This window comes from Lissotriton vulgaris, chromosome 1_2, assembly GCF_964263255.1.
Source record: "Lissotriton vulgaris chromosome 1_2, aLisVul1.2, whole genome shotgun sequence".
Taxonomy (NCBI): domain Eukaryota; kingdom Metazoa; phylum Chordata; class Amphibia; order Caudata; family Salamandridae; genus Lissotriton; species Lissotriton vulgaris.
The window spans coordinates 249,273,891-249,293,613 of NC_141686.1; positions in this window are offsets into that span (position 1 = coordinate 249,273,891).

Consider the following 19,723-nt stretch of genomic DNA (forward strand, 5'->3'; position numbering starts at 1 on the left):
ATGATCAGGCACGGAAGTGTGAGTTGATAATTTCTCTAATGTATTTGCCAATAAGAGAGCCAATAAACGATTCATTCAGAAAAGTCACACCTGGATGCTCAAAAGAGTTACAGATTGAAACATCCACAGGGACAAAAAGTGCCATTGTAGTAACCCCAGCAGAAATAGAAAGGTGGACACGAGAAATAGAAAAGCCAAAAACACAACCAAAGGTATTGGTTATATTTAAAATGCAGGTAGAATTGGAAGAAATGATAGCAGGAAATGTAGGGGTAGAAAGATTCAATACTTTTAGCGAAGAAGAGTTGTTATTTAAATGCAGAAGCTTTGCCCGAAATACGAAAATATTCCATGAAAAACTGAGGAATTTGGCTTCAGAAATGGGAATTGGCGCAGGGAAATCCAATGTATTGCAAAAACTATATAGAGCAGAATTTTCTGATAAAGTTTTAGAGAACATGAATGTGTCAGGAAGGAAATTACAAATAAAAGAATTTTAACATTGTTGCAAAAATTGGGAGATTTGAATAGATGGAAAACTAGGTAGACAAAGAAAAAGGAAGAAGCATAGGCAAATCGAACAACATCTGAGTATTTTGTAAAAGAAACAGAAAAGTTTGAAAGGTTGTACCCAATGAGAGAAGATCCAGGAGGAGGTTATGGACATGTCTCATGGACCCGACAGGAAATGTTATCATTTACAAATGATTTCCCAAAGCTTAGAGAAAAACCAGTAGAATGGTACAGGCAAGTTGAAAGGTTTGTGAAAGTTTCAAAAGTTTTGTTGAAGGACTTAGATGGTTTATTTGGCAAAGTTGTTCCTGCTGAATTATGGGCAGAATCTAAAATTAGGATAGATTGGCCTAATGATAAGTACCCAAGAGATACAAAGACAGGAGCCCTGTCATATCAGGTAATGAAAAAATGCCCTGTTCAGGAAAGAGCAAAGGTGGATCCATCGATTGTCTACAGACAAACAGGGTCTCAACGAGGATATTCCGTGGCATTCACTGTAGCATTCACTGTAGGATAATAAGGTCCTTTACCTATCCCTCGCATAACCATCCGCCCTGTACACGGGCCACATTGTCGACAGTGATCCACCTTAATCATCCTAAATATCAGTCCCTTTTGCTAACACTACACTCTATGCAACGCGACATCACATACTGTGCAACGTGTCCCAGATGCCATTCATGCTCCTCAGGCAGTAGGCTCACCAAAACACAGCATACCGCTACGTTTTCATAACCATATTGGTAAGCAAATGCCCGGAGCATATCCTATGCCCATCACACAGTGTCCGCCGCACTTCATACATAAAAGCGAGTGATTTTTTGTACAAACCACTACAAACGCTCGACAATGGTGTTGTGCCTTTGGGAATATGGGGTGTTTTTCACAACCCTTTTTTACCCCCTTAAGTGACATAAATAGTTTCACTTGCATTTAGAATGATGAGTATCCAGCGTTAAGCGCAACAAAACACCGCTCTAAGATGGCCGCCACAGAAAGCGCCCCAACCACGTGATTTGACAGAGGAGGTGGTGACGCGCCGTCACACGCCGACCTGTCAACACGCTTTAAATTTCCCCGGCCGCCGAGCTCTCACATCTACTCGAGCTCGGGGGAGAAGGGTAGGTCTGACTGTGCGGACACGGGTGAATGGAGGTGAGTCTAACTTGACTGGGATTCAACAAAGGGAGATAGCGTGGAGGTCCTTGACCTCACAAGCCCTACTCTGCTTGGAGACATCTTTTAACATTAGCTTTAGCTTTAGCAACTTTCCAACTCCAGGCGCTATGTTATATTTCATCTCCAGCTAAAACCTTGGGCTCTTCCCTGATGTCTAGTCCCGCCGACCCCTCATGTGGCATGTAATCCTTAACCATTAGGTAAGTGGGACATGTGAGACTTCTGATAATTTCCCTTTAGGGACACAGTGTGTGATTGTTGTGCATGTAGTTACAAACGGTGCCATATATATATAAATATACCTGCTCGAATTCCACACTAAAGGAGCAGTCCAATCCTCTGAAACTGCTGCATTTTTAAATCTTTCTTTAAAACTGTTTTAAGATATTGATGTTAGCCAGCACTCCACCACAAACCTGCTCACGGACTCTACAGTTGTGTGTGCTCCTCACTGCGCACTCTGCACACAGACTTTTGCAAGGCATGCTTTGGCGGTTGTATATCACTCCTCAACACCAAAAGCATGCTACACTGTATAAACACCCTGGCATCAACTGGAACTGTTGACATGCAGATTAGCATTTAATGGTTGTCCTTCTTCTCTTTTTTCCTCTATGTCTAGGCATAGGAGTACCCACAGAGGTAACAATTGACACACATGACACTAGCATGTTTTTACTTGCACATTATTAAGGTCCTGATGAATCGCGGGTGACTAGACCCACAGCGTGAAACATGTCGACCAACATCACCTTTAGTCTCATCTAGGGTCACCCGACCTAACCTGCTGACACCTAGTGAGCTAACCCCCCTTTTTTAACTGCAGCCAGGGGACCCCCAGAATAAACTGAATTCAGGTACCCCTTGCTACATTTTAACACCCCACACACCACTACACCTAGCCCAGCCCACACACCCCCACCTCACCATAAGGCAGTTGGAAAAAGATCTCCGCCAAAGAGCCCCTCCTTGAGGTGAGCCCGTCGGGGATTGCACCGCCTCCCCGACGAGGAGCAACCGCCGATGATGAAGCATGACATCCTTCGGGGTGTGTGAGGCCATTACATCCAACAAAATGGATGCCCCAGGATGTTACTCTAACATCTGTGGTCATGCCAGCTAAACACTTCCCTCACTTTCCATAGGAACAGTACAGCAACCTCCCTTTGTTTCCCTAATGAAAAAATATAATCATGTAATTACATTTTTGAAAGGAAAAATTCCCCCAAAGGAAACTGATTGGATAAAAATAGACAGAACAACCCAAGAAAAGGATGAGTCAGTACATGCATATTATGAACATCTCTGACTGGTGGTCAAGCTGTACAGCGGGGTTGAAAACATTGAAAACAAGGACATGACACATTTTGTATATCGTTTTTTTGTCTGGGTTAAAGTTGGAAATATCGCAAATGATTAAACAGCATATGTTATCCTGTCAAGCAAAGCCTATAGATGAGATCCTCAAGTACGCAAAGTACCGTGGAGACGAAATCGACAACAGACTAAAGAATTTAGAAGAAAAGGTAATGTGGGCCCAAGTTAAATCAGCAGGGTAGCAAGAACTTCAGCTAAGTAATCAGGCAGATAATCAAGGAATGTGGCAAGGTCAAGGCGAAGATAGTGGGGGCAAACCAAGAGGGCGAACGAGCAGAGAAGAGGCAAAGAAAAAGTTTCCCTTTCATGGGTGCGGAAAATTGGGGCATTGGAAAAACGAGTGTAAGCTTATACAGAATAATAATGTCCAAAATCAAAATTTAAATCCACAGACGCAGAATGAGGTGTCAATGAGGGAACAGCAGCAGGTTGTTCAGAGTCAATTGCCACCTGCCCCCATGCCAAATTTTGTGAGTGAAGCCAAGTACCGTGTGGACACCAGATTCCAGGAGGGAAGTGGTAAGAAAAATTATGTAACTCCACAGTTTCTTTTGCAGGATTCATTTTTTGAGGCAGAACAAAAATGACGTGCCTGAGAGGGGAGGAAGAGGAATGCGTACTTGGCGCATCCTTGCCAGAAGACATCCCAAACTACCCCTCTCGGGAGAAGCGATCCAAGTAGTGGGCATTTCTAATAAACAAATTAGGACCCCAATTACTGAACCAATGGAGGTATGTATTGGCAACTTTAGAGAAATGCACAGATTTGTTGTGTGTGACTCAAGTCCCGTAAACTGGCTAGAAAGGGATTTATTGTGCAAAATGAACTGGCCAATATTTTGCACACCAGATGGTGTTGTAATTCATACTCCTGATAAAGACGTAGTATACAAGATCATGTTAGCTAAACAGGGAACAGAAGGAGGCTAAGGATCACAGAGACTTTGTTTGTTGGGGCATTCTACCGGCGGGACTGCGAGGACCGGCAGCCCACGCGGCAACGCTTCGTCCTCTTCCCGCCTCCACTGCCATTCCCCTACATAACTGGGTCTGCACTACGCTCTGCGTGATGCGCGCGGGTGCATGCCAGGCGAAGCCCGGGTCAAGGGCGGGCCCATTCTAGCCCGTTACATCCCGAGTAAGACCGGACCGGGCCACGCCTCTAGGTCCATGTTCGTTTGATCTCGTGTGTATTTGGTATTTGTTCCTTTCCTTGGTTGGAGGCTTCTCGCGGATTAAGGACCATGTCTACTCGGGAAATGAGAAGCAGAGCCACGGCGTCGAGTACCATGGTGGCAGGTACTTTGGACAATTTCCTGCTTCGAGCAAACTCACTCTTGTCTAATGAACTTTACTAGAAAGACAGCTTTCGCAGGGAATTGAAAATGCTAGAAGATCCTCATTGGGCCTAATTGCTAATGCTAAAACCCCCGAAAAGCTTAGGGAATCCCTTATTGCTCTTCTTAGTACCATTGATCAGACCATCACATCTGTATTACAAGAGCTTAGGAGTAGCCCCGTTCTCCAAAGAGATTCCCTTGCGGTCATCCCTGAGGCTATCCCTCTGCAATTAAATGATAACAGCCCGTCACTAGGTGACAGCCACGATTCCATGTCTCTTCACCTACAAGGAATCCGGGAAGGGGCTGTCCCAAAAAGAAAACCTGGGCCACAAGTAAGGGGTGGAAAAAAGGCAAAATTAGATAAATGTTCTACCATTAAAGATTCTGTAGGGCCCATAGCAGCTAGCGTGGCTCCACATGTAACCAAGGTTATGACTAATCCACCTAACACATTGCCTATTGTACAGCCTACTGCATTTAGATTTGGGGATGCCGCCCCTGCTGGGGGTGATCAGCTGACTCTCGTCCTCGGAAATACTTTGAGAACCTTGAGTGACCCCCTTGTCGCTAGACTGGATCGAATTGAACTTAAGTTGCAATCTATAGAAACGGCCACCGAGGCTTTGGTAGACCAGCTGAAGACTGTGGAAAACACGCAGAGGGCGTCTGATGCTGTTAGAGGGGGTTCTTTAACATCAACCCCCCCTCCTTCAGCAAATATTCCTGTCCAAGTAATTTCCACCATTCCAGCACAGAATATGGACTCTGTTGCATCAATTAGTTCCCATAGGCCACCTAGTAAACCAACTGTGAATGATAAGCGGATATCGAGGATAAAAAAGGTAGTTAATTTACCCCTGAGGCTGCTCCTCACGTAGTGGTTCTCACCGGCGTCCCTGAGCTTAGTAATTCAACGGTAGAATCTTATTCATCTTTGAAGAATAAAGTCGCTAGTTGGCTGAATACCTTTCGACCCCTCCCCGCACATGTTTCAAGTGAAATCTTAATGGTTAGAAGGGTCCCTTGGGTGGGTCATACTAATAAAACAATCAAAGGTGACTGTATACTGGTGAATTTTAGGAACCCAGGGATTGTCTCTCACATCTGCAATTGGCCCCCCAGCCATGAGGACACTGTAATCCTGTCCCTTCCATTGTCGTTCTTCTATCCGCCACTTAACATGCAACTCGATCCCGGGCTAGAAGAGGGTTGGACAAGGGTGGGATTTGAGGGCAACTATAGAGGAATCAAGACCAATATGCATGAGCCTCCCACGACCACCAACTACTTTCACATCAATAGGTATAGGTGTTTGGATCAGGTTGACTGACTACACTATGAAGCCAGTGTAGGGAGTCGCCCTGTGGGGAATCATTATAGCAGCCGGGAAAATGATAGTGGGAGGAACACTCAACTAGGGCTAACGGCGGATGAGACATCTGATCCCGCCGCTGACAGTGAAGTCACTGGGCAGGCAAGAACTGTTAGGGTTCCTACTCCAGTCGTTGAGGCTGAACCCACCTCGCCAGCCCAACGATTGCGAGTAGATTATACCCGATTCAAAATCCTTCCTTGTAATGTGGCTGGCCTGGGTAATAAAGTTGATAGCCCTGACTGGGACTCCTTTACAGATGTGAACGATGTCTGCCTCTTCCAGGAAACCTGGGCAAGGGAAGACCAATTTCGATCTGGCTTTGCATCATTTTCAGTTCCAGCCAGGTGGGGGGGGGGGAGGGCAGACCTTCGGGAGGGCTAACAATCTGGGTGGCAGTCTACTTGGGTTGTAGTGTGAGGGTCATGGATATTAGTTCAGAGGACGTGCAATGCGTGGTCCTAGAGTGGCTGAATGGTTCTAGACTCGCACTGGTCAATATCTACTCTAGGCCTGTGAATATTACATCGGAGTCTAGAACCATCGAAGAGCTCTCCTCTTTTTTATATAAGATCCCAGAGAGGACCACAGTAGTGATAGGGGGGTGACTTCAACTCTCATTTTGAGCCACTTGCGGGCTTAATGGAAGGAGGAGGATGAGCATTGGAAGATTCTGTTAGTGGTGGGTCCCCCACCAAGGTCATGGGCGCCATTAGCTGTACAGATTATGGCCCTGACCATAAATCACTCAATCAGGGCCTGCAATGGCCGAGTAAAATCAGATATTCCCTCAAAGTGCACTTTCAATAAATTAGGACAAGAATCACGCCTGGACTATGTCTTTGTTGAGTGCCGTGCTTGGCATAAGGTCCTTGATTTCAGGGTGGTACCTAGGGGTGATAGTGATCACAATGCGTTGATCTTAGATTTCCTATCCCCAGGTATTCCCAGTGATAGTAACAGTGAAGAGCCCGATACAGGCAACAGGGCTCTTCTATCAGACAACAGGCGTAGGGTTAGATGGGACAAATTAGTTACCCAACCGGAACTAGTGGCAGAGCTGTACGCCCGGGTAATTCCGGTGTTGGAGGCCACCTGTGCCCTAAATCTGCAATACCCCTGCATGAACTACATGATAAGGCAGGCGAGTTGAATAAGAACTTACTCAACAGTTTAGCTGAGATTCTGAATTCCCCAGAGTCTAGAGTCTAGAGGGAAAAGAGCAGGGAACAAACCAACCTGGTATAATAAGGCTTGTAGAACGGCTAAAACTGAACTCCTTGAGGCTCTGAAACAAAACAATAATAAGGGACTGATAAAGCAAAGGAGGGTAGCCTATCGTCAGCTAATTCACCATGCCAAGATTGGGTGGGCTAATGAGAACTGGGCAAACCTAAAAGCGGCTCTGTCAACAAGAGATGCTCGGAAGTTCTGGCAGATTGTGAACACAGGGTCGTCTGACCCTGTATCGGCTGCAGCCCCTAACATCTCTGCAGAAGTGTGGGAAGAACACTTTCACACTTTGTATCAGCGGGAAAATCCTACTGAGGATTTGGCACTAGATGGATTAGCTCCTTGTTCTAATCCAGAAATGCCCGAGCCTGAATTCACAGAGGGAGAAATGAGGGCTGCCATATCTAAACTCCCGCTTGGCAAAGCCCCTGGGCTGGACAGGGTGCCTGGTGACCTTTTTTAGCATGAAACCAGGGTCTCGGCCCCGTACCTAGCGGTAATTTACAAGGCCATTCTGGGAGGCATGACGGTTCCTTGTACTTGGCTGGGAGCAGAGATAGTTCCTATCTTCAAGAAGGGCTCTCCTCTCCTCCCAGCCAACTACAGGCCGATCATCCTTATTGATGTTTCACAAAAGCTCTTCTCGAGGCTGATCCTAGACCGCCTCCTAGATTGGATGGAGGAATTTGACATCTTAAGATCATATCAAGCGGGTTTTAGAAAGAAGGTATCCACTACGGAGCAAATCTTTCGTCTAACCCAGCTACATTGGAAAACTGTTGGATTGAGGGCGGCTCAATCTACACCGTCTTTGTAGACCTTTGTGCGGCTTTCGACTTAGTCCCACGATGGAAACTGTGGAGTGTGCTTTCGGAGTTGGCCATTCCTCCTGCTCTCTTGAATATAATAATCCAACTGCACACTGAAAATTTCGCACAGGTCAGGTGTGGGAAAAATGGATCTCTGTCATCCAGATTCCCCGTTGGCAGGGGGGTAAGACATGGGTGCGTTTTAGCGCCTAACCTGTTTTGCCTTTTTGTCAATGGGGTAATCTTCCGCCTGAACGCGGTCCTCAATAGCGATGCTCCAAGAATTGCTGGGGTTAGTATCTCTGCGATTATGTTTGCGGATGATACCCTATTGCTCTCTAAGACTCCTATGGGCATCCAGCGAGTCTTGGATGGCTTAGAGCTTTTCTGTAAGGATCGGGGGCTCGAAATAAATACCATGAAAACTAAATACATTGTTTTCAACCCCCCAACAACAACTCGCCCAAGCCCTATGATAGGTGTAGTCCGCCTTGAAAGAGTTCAGACCTTTGAGTACCTGGGTCTCACTCTAAATGAAAATATGACTTGGGGTGAACATCAAATAAAACTCCAATTAAAGCTGTCCCAAAAAGTGGGGGCCATTATCAAGCTCCTAAATAAATCAGTTGTTAAACCAATTGGTCCACCCTTGGAAATTTACAAACTGCAGGCACAGAGGGCTGTAATCCATGGCAGTGAATTGTGGGGCCACAGGTGTGCTCCCGCGATCGCCGCCGTGGAGAACTGATTTTTAAGACAGCTGGTAGCATTGCCCCAGAGTACACCATTGTTGCCGCTCAGGGGAAACATCCTTTACAACGCAACTTTTACCACGCAGTGCCTTTACGACGCAACTATTACAACGCATGTCATTACAACGCATTGCGCTGGGGGGCGCTCTAGGATAGGGAATGGATTTAATTTACTATTCAACACCTTCCCTACTATTCACGGGGACTGGAGTTGGAATAGTAAATTAAACTATTCACTATACTGCACCCCTAAGCGCTATGCGTTGTAACAGCATGCATTGTAAAAACTGAGTTGTAACAGAATGCGTGGTAAAAGCATGCGTTGTAATGTCATACATCCCCGCTCTGGCTATACCTTGGCCTTAGGCCCGTTAATGAAGAATTGGGACTCAAACCTCTAAGTTTCTGGAGGAGACTCTGGGTTACCCCTGAGTTAATGACCTATAGGCAAGAGCTGTCAGACTTTCTGAGACTTCCGAACGCTCGGAAATTACCATGGCTAAAGTACATAAGAGAGGAATTTGAGAGACTAGGTCTTGCGCCTATGTGGTCTGACCCGGAGCATGCCTGCACTAACATATCGCGCAAGCATCTGGCAAGTTCGTACTATGAAACCAACTTAACTGCCTGTCTATTGAAAGCCCACACTGGTACCCTATCTGCCACGTATTTTTAATGATTAAAGGCTGTTATAAATTTGAGCCTGTCTGCGACGATGTTAGTCCAGTTGTTGCCAGGAAGTTGTTCTTTCAATGGAGACATGGTTCTCTGGCAATCAGAGATTTCACCAGCAAGTGGTGTCCATCATCACTTAAAAACTGCCCTGGCTGCACCTCAGAGCTTGAAAATGAATTGCATGGTCATTTTTTTTGCCCTAGCTATTCAAAAGTCAGAAAAAAGTGGATTATTCCACTGTGTAAAAAACCTGGGGGTTATGCACTGTTTGCATGCATACAGAATATTTAAATCGGATCTTTCTCCTCTAATTGTTTTTGCTCTAACAAAATTTCTTGCAGCCATGTGGGCAATTAGAGGGAAACATGTGAACTCTGTTTAATGTAGGGTCCGGTAGAAACACTTGCATTGATCCTAGGGGGCTTGTTCTCTGATTCTAGCTGGGCGGGGGCCTGTAGCTGACTGCATCCATTTATCTTTAATGCTATTTTTGCGTTGTGATGAAATAACCTCCTGGTTTTCTGATGACTCAGATTTTAGATTAAATTTTTAACATATATGTATTTGATGTAATGTATGAATTTCTCTTTTTAATTGTTTAATCAAATGCATCTCTTTTATGACAACATTGTCGAAATAAAGATAGAAATGAATGATGATACCAAACGAGTTACAAGACAAGTTCCAAACTGCAGTGAATCCTGATGTGTGGGGTTTTACCGGAAAGGAAGTAGGATTAATGGCAAATGCAGATAGACCCAGTAAAAGTAACTGTAAAAGAAGTTGCAGTTTATCCTAATACCCGACAATATAAAATGAGCCTGGAAATTAAAGCTTGTGTTGCAGCAGAGATTGAACAACTAGTTGAGCAAGGCATTTTGAAAGAAATAATGAGTAGCCCTTGTAATTCGCCTATGATTGGTACTAGCAGCCCGTCCCGACGTTGTCCGGGTATGAATTGTTGCCGGCCAGTAGTATATTGTTTTGTAGGATTTCGTTTTGATAGCATTTCTGTGACAGGCCTGTGAAACGCTCCGATTCACAGTGCACTGCTGATGCACTTAAGAGTGCGCGTTCAGTAGTGTGTGAACTCGAGTTTACTTACTTTACTTTTCCTTGCAATATTATATAGCGCGAACTCGACAACATGGCATGAGCACGATTTACATTACAGAAGAACACATTAATTTGTGGTAGGCACAGGGAGACAAAGCGATTTTCCTGGAATCACAGGATGTTGAGCTGATGCCGAGATTCGAACGTAGCTCCCCAGCTCTAAAGTTTGCAATTCTAGAACTTGTGGAGGGAGGTGTGTCTAAAAGTGTATGTCGGTGCTGGCCATCAATGAGAGAGACCTGTGCATTTTTCAAATCGGTGGTGAAAAAATATGAGTATGTTGCTGGAGATGTGGGCCGCCGTGCCACCAATGTACTTACCGGGGGAGGGTAAACACCCATTATTCCGCAACTTTCTTTCCGCAGACCATCACTCCGCATACTTTCATAATGAAAGTAACATGACTCCGCAATGCCATTATAACACATGGCATTACATTTTATTTGCTTTTACCACGCATACATTTACAGCGAAATTCGTTGTAAATGCATGAATGGTAAAAGCATGTTTTTTTGTAATGTTCGGATAAGGTAAGTATAGTTATAGGGGTATATGTTTTGGGGTACTGAGGTATATGTTTTGGGGTGTTTGGGTATTTTAAGGGTTCAGATATAGTTTTGGGTTATGGGGTACAGGGGTAGTTTTAGCGTTTAGGGATAGGTATGGGTTTTGGGGTACAGGCGTATTTTTAGGGCTCAGGACTAGGTTTGGGTTTTGGGGTATAGGGGTATTTTTAGGGTTCAGGGTTAGTTTGGGGTTTTGGGGTACAGGGGTATTTTAAGGGTTCAGGGCTAGGTTTGGGTTTTGGGGTACAGGGGTATTTTTAGGGTTCAGGGCTAGGTTTGGGTTTTGGGGTACAGGGGTATTTTAGGATTCAGGGGTAGGTTTGAGTTTTGGGGTACAGGGTTATTTTTATGGTTCAGGGGTAGGTTTGGGGGTGTAGGGGTATTTTTAGGGTTCAGGGGTAGGTTTGGGTTTTGGGTTACAGGGGTATTTTAAGGTTTAAGGGCTTGGTTTGGGTTTTGGGTTACAGGGGTATTTTAGGGTTCAGGGGTAGGTTTGGTTTTTGGGGTACAGGGGTATTTGTAGGATTTAGGTATAGGTTTGCGTTTTGGGGTACAGGGTATATTCATAGGGTTAAGATGGGTTAGTGTTTAAGGGTGTTGGGGTATTGTAAGGAGTAAGGGTGGGTTTTGATTATGGGGTGCAGGGGTATTTAAAGGGAGCAACGCGCGGCCCGCACCCGCCCACACCCCCAGCACACGATATGAGACATGGCATGAAGGGCGGAATGTATAATCAACAGTTGATGGACAGAATGCAGAAATTGTCATACATTCAGCCCAATACAGAGATCTAGGCCTAAATCCAACATTTCTTTTGCACTCCACACCACCTCAGCCTTGACCCTGTGCCTCATGGGAACATTCCAGGCCGAACTGCCAAGCCATGTCTTTCCTGGAGCGGACGCAAGCATCCTAGGACCAATTTCTGATTATCAGCCGTCTTCAGCCAGGATAGCTTGATTCCAGTGGTGTGGAGAGCATGGGACTCACGTCTGAGCATACCCATCCCATCGGGGTGACAAATGCAAAAACAACAGTTGATGGACAGAATGCAGAACAATGTCATACATTCACCCCAGTACAAAGATCTGGGCCTAAACCCATCGTTTTTTTGCACTCCACACCACCCCAATTCAGACATGGCCATATGCAAATCAGCCTTGACCCTGTGCCTCATGGGAACAGTCCAGCCCGAAGGGCGGAACGTACCACACGCCCCCAGCATTTGTCACGCCCCCCCAGCACAAGCCCACAGCACAACGCAGACACGCCCACAAGTGACTACTTTGCTGGCACGGTTCTTTTACTTTTTAAATGTACATGGTGGGCGTCTGCATAGCCTATGTCTTTCTGCTGCATCTGCCCTTTCCAACGCTGTATTGGGTGTTGTGATTGGTGCTGTGGTTCCTGAGATTACCCGCCTCAAAGGTTTTTGGCTCTCTCTTTATTATGTTAGTATGGATAAAGAAACCTGATGGAAAATATAGGGTGGTCCCAGATTTGGGGAAAATTAATAAAATTGTCATACCATATTGTCCAATAGTGCCAAATTCAGCAGTGATTTTATATCAGACTAGCAGCCCGTCCCGACGTTGTCCGGGAATGAATTGCTTCCGGCCAGTAGTATATTGTTTCGTAGGATTTCGTTTTGATAGTATTTCTTATCTGTGACAGGCCTGTGAAATGCTCCGATTCACAGTGCACTGCTGATGCACTTAAGAGTGCACGTTCAGTAGTGTGTGAACTCGAGTTTCCCTACTTTATTTTCCTTGCAATATTATATAGCACAAACTCGACAACATGGCATGAGCACAATTTACATTACAGAAGAACACATTCATTTGTGGTAGGCACGGGGAAACAAAGCGATTTGTCTGGAATCACAGGATGTTGAGCTGATGCCGAGATTCGAACGTAGCTCCCCATCTCTAAAGTTCGTAATTCTAGAACTTGTGGTGGGAGGTGTGTCTAAAAGTGTATGTCGGTGCTGGGCATCAATGAGAGAGACCTTTGCATTTTTCCAATCGGTGGTGAAAAAATATGAGTATGTTGCTGGAGATGTGGGCTGCCGTGCCACCAATGTACTTACCGGGGGAGGGTAAACACCCATTATTCCGCAACTTTCTTTCTGTATGCCATCACTCCGCATACTTTCATTACGAAAGTACCATGACTCCGCAATGCCATTATAACGCGTGGCATTACATTTTATATGGTTTTACCACGCATACATTTACAACTAAATTCTTTGTAAATGCATGAATGATAAAAGCATGTTTTTTAAAAAAATGTTTGGATAAGCAAGTATGGGTATAGGGGGATATGTTTTGGGGTACTGAGGTATATTTTTTGGGGTGTTTGTGTATTTTAAGGGTTCAGATATAGTTTTGGGTTCTGGGGTACAGGGGTCTTTTTAGGGTTCAGGGCTAGGTTTGGGTTTTGAGGTATAGGGGTATTTTTAGAGTTCATGGGTAGGGCTGGGTATTGGGGTACAGGGGTATTTTAAGGGTTCAGGGCTAGGTTTGGGGTACAGGAATATTTTTAGGGTTCAGGGCTAGGTTTGGGTTTTGGGTTTTGGGATACAGGGGTATTTTAGGGTTCTGGGTTAGGTTTGGGTTTTGGGTGACAGGGGTATTTTTAGGGTTCAGGGGTAGGTTTGGGTTTTGGGGTACAGGGGTATTGTAAGGGTTATGGGCTAGGTTTGGGTTTTGGGGTACAGTGGTTCTTTAGGGTTCAGGGGTAGGTTTGGGTTTTGAGGTACAGGGGTATTTATAGTGTTTAGGGATAGGTTTGGGTTTTGGGGTAGCGGGTATATTTATAGGGTTAAGATGGGTTAGTGTTTAAGGCTATTGGGGTATTTTATAGAGTAAGGGTGGGTTATGATTATGGGGTGCAGGGGTATTTAAAGTAGGGCTGGGCGGAATTGGCGCAAACTTGGTACAATAAATCCACAATATTTCGTTCCGTCAGATTTCCAATTATTAAAACAGAAACCTCATATATCTATATCTATCCATACTAATATAATAAAGAGAGAGACCAAACCTTTGAGGCGGGTAATCTCAGGAACCACAGCAGCAATCACAACACCCAATACAGCGTTGGAAAGGGCAGTTGCAGCAGAAGGACATAGGCTATGCAGACGCCCACCATATACATTTAAAAAGTTAAAGAACCGTGACAGCAAAGTAGTCCCTTGTGGGCGTGTCTGCGTTGTGCTGTGGGGGCGTGAAAAATGCTAGGGGCATGTGGTATGTTCCACCCTTTGGGCTGGTCTGTTCCCATGAGGCACAGGGTCAAGACTGATTTGCATATGGCCATGTCTGAACTGGGGTGGTGTTGAGTGCAAAACAACAATGGATTTAGGGCCAGATCTCTGTACTTGGGTGAATGTATGACATTGTTCTGCATTCTGTCCATCAACTGTTGTTTTTGCATTTGTCAACCCGAGTGGTCTGGGTATGCTCAGACGTGAGTGCCATGCTCTCCACGCCACTAGATTCAAGCTATCCTGATTGAAAACAGTTGATAGCCAGAAATTAGTCCTTGCATGTGTGAGCCAGATCCAGGAAAGATATGGCTTAGCAGTTTAAAGGGCCTGGAACATTACTCTTAGGTACAGGGTCATGGCTGAGGAGGTGTGGAGTGCAAAAAAATTGATGGATTTTGGCCCAGATCTCTGTATTGGGGTGAACGTATGAGATTGTTCTGCATCCTGTCCATCATCTGTTGTTTATACAATCTGCACTTCATGCCATGTCTCATATCCCGTGCTGGGGGTGTGGGCGGCTGCGGGGCGCGCGTCGTGTCAAATATTTCATTGTTTTTTCTTCCCAGGTTCTGCACATTCCAGCTCCGGGTGTTCACCCTGCTCCCTTTAAATACCTCTGCACCCCATAAACAAAACCCACCCTTACTCCTTTAAATACCCCAACACCCTTAAACACTAACCCATCTTAACCCTATAAATATACCCTGTACCCCAAAACCCAAACCTATACCTAAATCCTAAAAATACCCCTGTACCCCAAAAACCAAACCTACCCCTGAACCCAAAAATACCTCTGTACCCCAAAACCCAAACCTAGCCCGAACCCTTAAAATACCCCTGTACCCCAAAACCCAAACCTACCCCTGAACCCTAAAAATACCCCTGCACCCCAAAACCCAAACCTAGCCCTGAACCATAAAAATAACCCTGTACCCCAAAACGCAAACCTACCCCTGAACCCTAAAATACCCCTGTACCCCAAAACCCAAACCTAGCCCTGAACCCTAAAAATACCCCTGTACCCCAAAACTCAAACCTAGCCCTGAACCCTTAAAATACCCCTGTACCCCAAAGCCCAAAACTACCCCTGAACCTTAAAAATACCCCTATACCCCAAAACCCAAACCTAGCCCTGAACCCTAAAAATACGCCTGTACCCCAAAACCCATACCTATCCCTAAACGCTACAACTACCCCTGTACCCCATGACCCAAAACTATATCTGAACCCCTAAAATACCCAAACACCCCAAAACATATACCTCAGTACCCCAAAACATATACCTCTATACCTATACTTTCCTTATCCGAACATTTAAAAAAAACATGCTTTTACCATTCATGCATTTACAACGAATTTCATTGTAAATGTATGCGTGGTAAAAGCATATAACATATAATGCCATGCGTTATAATGGCCTTGCGGAGTCATGGTACTTTCATAATGAAAGTATGCGGAGTGATGGTCTGCAGAAAGAAAGTTGCAGAATAATGGGTGTTTACCCTCCCCCGGTAAGTGCATTGGTGGCACGGCGGCCCACATCTCCAGCAACACACTCATATTTTTTCAACACCGATTTGAAAAATGCACAGGTCTCTCTCATTGATGGCCAGCACCGACATACACTTTTAGACACACCTCCCGCCACAAGTTCTAAAATTGCGAACTTTAGAGCTGGGGAGCTACGTTTGAATCTCGGCATCAGGTCAACATCCTGTGATTCCAGGCAAATTGCTTTGTCTCCCCGTGCCTACCAAAAATTAATGTGTTCTTCTGTAATGTAAATTGTGCTCATGCAACATTGTCGAGTTTGCGCTACATAATATTGCAAGGAAAAATAAAGTAAGGAAACTCGAGTTCACACACTACTGAACGCGCACTCTTAAGTGCATCAGCAGTGCACTTTGAATCGGAGCGTTTCACAGGCCTGTCACAGATAAGAAATGCTATCAAAACAAAGTCCTACAAAACAATATACTACTGGCCGACAGCAATTCATACCCGGACAACGTCGGGACGGGCTGCTAGTACTAATATAATAAAGAGAGAGCCCAAACCTTTGAGGCGGGTAATCTCAGGAACCACAGCACCAATCACAACACCCAATACAGCGTTGGAACGGGCAGTTGCAGCAGAAGGACATAGGCTGTGCAGACGCCCACCATATACATTTAAAAGGTAAAAGAACTATGCCAGCAAGGTAGTCCCTTGTGGGCGTGTCTGCATTGTGCTATGGGTGTGTGCTGGGGGCGTGACAATCGCTGGGGGCATTCCGTCACGAGTGTTCTTTTTTCTTCCCAGGTTGTCACGCCCCAGCACACACCCACAGCACAATGCAGACACGCCCACAAGGGACTACTTTGCTGGCACGGTTCTTTTACATTTTAAATGTGTATGGTGGGCTTCTGCATAGTCTATGTCCTTCTTCTTCAACTGCCCTTTCCAACGCTGTATTGGGTGTTGTGATTGGTGCTGTGGTTCCCGAATTTACATGGCCAAAAGGTGCAAGTTCTCTCTTTATAATAGTAGTATAGATTATATTAGGGGCTGAGAATGTAATAATAGTCAGATGAACTGTCTTATGAAGAGGTAAAAGATGAAGTCGAACATGAATGTCTCGATGTCACTGAGCTAAGTACCAAAACACGTCCAGACATACAAGATGAACCCTTTGAGAGAGCGCCATGCCAGTTTGAGATTTTGTAGGGGTGCATTATATTCCTGAGTAGTCAGCACCCACATATTTAGAGGACTTATTAATGTAGTTTAGAAATGTAACATTAAGTTGAGAATCAGTATAACATGTAGTGGAGTGTTTATTAATTGCTGACCATATAGTGCCTTGAGAAACGTGATGTTTGCTTAACGTAGAAATGTAATCACATGTGAAATGTCTCATTAATAAGTATGTGCCTTATTGAAATAAATATGCATTTATTAATGACTGAATTAACATGGGCTTTCAATGTGAAATATGTATTGCTTGCATTGAGAATAGAATTAGTGTTTAAATGATGAAATGTAATGCTCACATTATGTTGTTAGCGCATTTAAACGTGCAGAGGCCTGGTACATGCTGAAGTCAGTAGAGACCTAGCTGAATTTCTTTTAGTTAGCCTTAGTTGAAGAAAATGATTTTTCTTCCTTGGGAAATGGCTATTCTCAGTGAATATTGAAATGTAACTTTGAATGTGTTCACATGCGCTTCTGTTGCAGGTGCTAGGTCGAGTAGCTTGTTAGGTAGAAAATACCCATTGTTTAGGGAGTTAGGATGGTAGGCACGAGCGCAGAGGAGCAGCCAAGGAATTTGGCAGTGCAACATTCAGCGGAGAAGGTGCCTCTGACCCAAGGACACTTCAACGGACGTTTGGTGGAGAGGTGCCATGCTGGAAAAATCCGATGATCAGCACCTGCCAGAGGGGCGTACCTGAAGGCCTGTCAACTGTTTTTGGGGTTTTGTATTAGAGACAGCTCCCGAGGGTGGAGAGTCAGTTGGACTTAGCCAGCCTGAAGAGTAGATCAGAAGTTAGAGAGTGGGCTTTGGGGAAGGCAAGATGTAGGTAGATGGTGAACTTGAGACAGACTAAGGGGTAGAAAGGAGCATCTCAGAATGAGCTCGGATGTTGAGCATATTTAGGGAAAGTGAGTGTACTTGTTCGGAAGTGTTCACAACTGGCACCTTTATTCTTGTCGGGGAAATACTAAGTAGGGATGTCACTTTAGAGTTAGTGTAGGGACAGACTAACCATATTGTTTTTCCTTTCTGTAAATGCATTCTAGAACTCAAGTGGGAGCTATCATCGCATGCCTGATGGTTCTTGAGTTGATTCTGATTTTCATCCTGAGTCGTCTGAGACTCCTGCGTAGAATTATGTTTGTCTTAGTGCCAGTCAATCTCCTGAATTTTTAACGAGATGTCTGTACATCCAATTGTTTTTGGCTTTGTAATCAATCTTTAAATTTCAGCCTGTAGTCAGTGGTCCTTTGAGTCCAAATTTTGACTTGGGTTGTTGAGCTAATTTGGTTAAGTTGATGAGTAATCTTCCCTCTACGTTCTAACCCCCAGATTCATCATGGTCATGTTTTGCGAGTCCTTAATAGCGATTTTTTAAGCACATTGTGGCTGGTGAGGAGAGAAGCAGAGAAGGTGCCTGAGGAGAGAGGTCGGCCTGTGCCTGAGAAGATTGGCAGGAGGCGGAAGCAGCGCGGGGGCAGCAGTGGAAATTGAGGCCTAGGCTCTGAGGCCCACATCTGGGGGAGCGCGAAAATCGAGGCCCGGTCTTCGGGGCATGCACCTGGTGGGGTGGACTGGGTGAGGGCGGCAGCTGCCCGGAGAGCAGGAGAGAAAGGCGCCAGGGGTCTCCTGGATACGCCGGGGCCGGTGTGGAGACGGTGCCTGGGGAGAGAGGCCAGCCAAAAGAGGGTGACCGTGGTTTGATGGCCAGCGCCGGTGATGGCTGTCTGGAAGCGAAGCAGCGTGGTGGGCAGCAGCGGAAATTGAGGCCCGGTCTCTGAGGCCTACAGCTGGAGGACTAGAGCAAGGTTGTTGCCGCGTGGCCTCAGGGCCTCACACAGCTCAGCGAGGATGCTTCCTGGCACCCGTAGTGGCCCATTGGGGCAGACACGGTCAAACAACGGAGGCACCAGGGGTGTCCCTAAAGCGCCGATTATCAAGTAAAGAGGGGGCCCAGTGTGTCCTTGGGGCCCGTCCACGCCTTGAGGCCTGGGCTTTGGGGCCTACCAGTAAGGGTCCCGCCTCAGGAAGATGACCGGGCGCACGCGGGCACTGCCGCGAGCTGCCAGAGAGCACGCCACGAGGAGGGGTCCTAGCCCGGGAGCGGAGATTGGTGGGGTGCGGACGCCTGTTTCCCTTGATGGCCGAGCAGTGCGGAAGGTAGGGGCCGGAGAGCGGTGGACTTCCCCGAGGTCCTACATTGATTAGGGGCCCAGTTGACCAGGATTGTGTTCTCTCACGTTTGGAGCAGTACAGAACTGGGTGATACCTGTGGAGGCGGCTGGCCTGCGGGGTGGGGTGAGTCCGGCGTCTCTGTGGACTGGTGACCCGCCCAATCATTCCATGGGCATTTCCACTGCAGGTCCCCTGGGGAAAAGTGCTGGGCTCATCATGTCGACAGGGCCACGCAGAGGTGGCCGCACCATAACGGACATGCTGACGAAAGGGGCCCCTAAGGGGGAGAAGATCCCTTCGGGCCCGGCAGCAGCCAAAGACAACGCAGGACGGGAAGAGGAGGGAGCCCCAATAACTAAGGGCCCGATTCACAGAATGAACTTAAGACTCAATCCTAAACGTACTACTTTTTTGGTATTCACAGAGTGCACCTACTACTTTTGGCATTCACAGAATGAACATACTACTTTTGGTATTCACAGAAGTTAGGATTTTATCTTAAGTCTGTCTTAAGTCTGTCTTAAGTTTGTCTTAAGACAAACTTAAGACAAAATCCTAACTTCTGTGAATACCAAAAGTAGTAAGTTCATTCTGTGAATGCCAAG